A 3,189-nucleotide genomic window follows, 5' to 3' on the forward strand; every position below is an offset into this window, starting at 1 on the left:
TATATATATATATATATATATATATATTAAAACTCTACAATCTAATTATTTTGTTATTTATAGTCGAGAAGCTCGTTGATTAATTTACATCGGGGAGGGTCAAAATTGGGTGTTAATAACTATCCCTCATTTTACTCAGATTAATTCAAGAAATTTGAGGAAAATGAAATTGACCGAACCAATTTTGGCCGACCACACATTCATCAATCCAAACAGAGATTTGGTATAGTTTTTAAGAGTTATGGTCGAACCCCAAAAATGGGTTTCCTACATATCTCAGGCTATATGAGAATTCAGGCCACTTGTAGTTCAATACGCTTGATTTAACGCATGATTTTGAAAGAAATCAAAAGTCATCTCAATACCGGATTGTGAAGGTACCAAGATGCTTGAGAATAAGATTTAAGAGCAAAAATATTGGAATACAACCGAGTTTTCGACATTAAGCCCGCCTACATATCCTTAAACCCAAGGAATAAGGCTGCTTGTAGTTCGACTCGATCGATTGAAAAGGAAATCTATTATGTTAGATAACCTTTGGGTTTGGACAAGTGTCAAATTAAGTCGAGTATGAAAAGGAGGCTTGTAACCTCTTAGCAATGAATGTGGCGCGCTTCACACCCACAATTAAGAAGTTACACGGACATAATTTCCAAAACTCTTGGCGCATTGCCACTCATATTGGAAACTTGTCTCCGGTAAACAGAAATTCCGGATGCAAAACCGAAACTGACAAAACCAAAAGAAAAACCCACATGACTTCTGATAGGGCTGTGGTTTGATTTTGGTGGAAGTCGCTCCTCTTCTCGCGTCCTAAGAGTTTGACACTCCTTTTTGGACTATGTCCCAGTTCGCTGCTAAGAAAAAGTTCCACGTTGTGCTGCATCCTTTTTTATCTCGTCCGCACCTGTGGTTTGTTTTTGGAGAATTCATCCTTTCGGATGCTCTCGACAAAGGCTGAGATAAAACTCGTTAGCATAAAAATGTAATTCAAATGGGAGATAGTGTCTTTTACCGTGTTGACATTTAGTTGTTCTCCTTCAACGTTTGACGTCAACTCGATCGGTTTGACGTAAATCAAATAAAGCTTATGTCTTATATTTGCAATATAATCTTCAATATACTCTTCATTTGATATCAACATAAATGATAGTTGATGCAGTGTGCTGACATTTCTCTTGATGTCGTCTTCGATGCTCCTCTTGATGTTTAATTTTATCAAAATAAAAGAATGCAGTTGATGTCGATGGGTAAAAATTTCACTTGAGATGCACGATTCCTTCTCTGGCAGTGCATGATATCTTGCGGGGCATGAATATCTTCCCGCGATGCGTAATTTCTTGTGGGGCATGAATATCTTTCCGCGATGCATAAATTTCTGCGAGGCATGAATATTTTTCTCGTGATGCATAATTTTCTGCGAGGCATGAATATTTTCTCGCGATACATGAATATCTGCGAGGCATGAATATCTTCTCGCGATGTATAATTTTCTGCGAGGCATGAATATCTTCTCGCGATGCATGAATATTCGCGATGCATGATCTTCTGTGATGCATGAATATTGACTCGCGATGCATGATCTTCCGCAATGTATGAATATTGACTCGCGATGCATGAATATTGACACCCGATGCATGATCTTCTACGGGGCATGAATATCTTCCCGCGATGCATAAATTTCTGCGAAGCATGAATATCTTCTCGCGATGCATAACTTTCTGCGAGGCATGAATATCTTCTCGCGATGCATAACGTTCTGCGAGGCATGAATATTATCTCGTGATGCATGATCTTCCCAATGCATGAATATTGACTCGTGATGCATGATCTTCTGTGATGCATGAATAGTGACTCGCGATGCATGATCCTCCGCGATGCATGACTTTCTGCGAGGCATGAATATCTACCTGCGATGCATAACTTTCTGCGAGGCATGAATATCTTCTCACGATGCATCGATATTAACTCTTGATGCCATCCTTGGTACCAAATGATGATAGTTCTTCAATCGAGCAACATAGTTATCTTCTGGGTGCCTTCTGGGTAATGATATCGTCTCGACTGACAATACAGTAAAATGACCCTTCAGGTAGTGCATCATCTAAATTGACAATACAAATAAAATGGCCTCTCCGGGTGGTATATCATCTCAATCGACAATATAAATAAATGACCCTTTGGGTAGTGTGTCATTTCAACCGACAATACAAATAAATGACCCTTCGGGTAGTAGTAATATCATATCTGATATTATGATACTGATGACGTCCTTTACGCAAACCGTGAACTCTTTCTTAAGATTTTTCGTTCGATTCATCTTTGAATCTAGCTAGACGTTCTTTAGACTTCATGTTTGTGGAAATTGACTGAAATAAACCCCCGTATTCCCAAGCTCCCGGTATCAGCAATATAAAATAATTCCTGCGTCTACAGGAACACCGTTAATTTGGGACAGCTTTCTTCTCCCTTGACTTCTCCATATTCATCGATTGAAGGAATTTGCTGATTTTAGAACAAAGTTGTAAACCTGCGTCCACAGAAAAATTGTTAGTTTTTAAAACGAAATGATCTATGTCAATTTCTTCAGTTGTCTGCTCCTTGTCCTGCTATATCCTGTTGATTTCCTGATCTCCCGACATTTTGATAGATAAGACAAAATATTTTATGCCAAAACAAATAAAACATAAAAGGAAAATCTTTAAGAAAAATAAATTTTTGAGAAGTAGTATGTGGGCTTGGGATTTTATTAGAGTAAACGGGTTGCTGCAGAAAATGGAGAAAAATAATGGTGGGCTGGAAGGAAGATTAAAACAAAATGGGCCTAGGAGTTGGGGTCAATTTGATCAACAAGAAATGGCCCAAAGTTGGTTGGTCCAAATAGCTTAAAATATTGGTAATTAGATAAAAATGAATTACTATGAATTAATCGCATAAGCTCCTTAACTTTAATGAGACAAAATAATCGACGTAATTAAAATAATTAGTTCAAAATAAAACGTAAACTATTACATAACTAGTTAGTAAAATATTTAAACAAAATAAAATTTTTGAGACGATTTTTCAAGTAATCATGAAATATACCACTAGTATACGTAATTATGTAAAAGCCGTATATTATTTAGAAGCTATAAGACGCAAAAATTAATTCAGAATAACTCGAAAACAATTTTATTTCATATATATATA

This window comes from Solanum pennellii, chromosome 2 (assembly GCF_001406875.1).
Source record: "Solanum pennellii chromosome 2, SPENNV200".
NCBI classification, from domain to species: Eukaryota; Viridiplantae; Streptophyta; class Magnoliopsida; order Solanales; family Solanaceae; genus Solanum; species Solanum pennellii.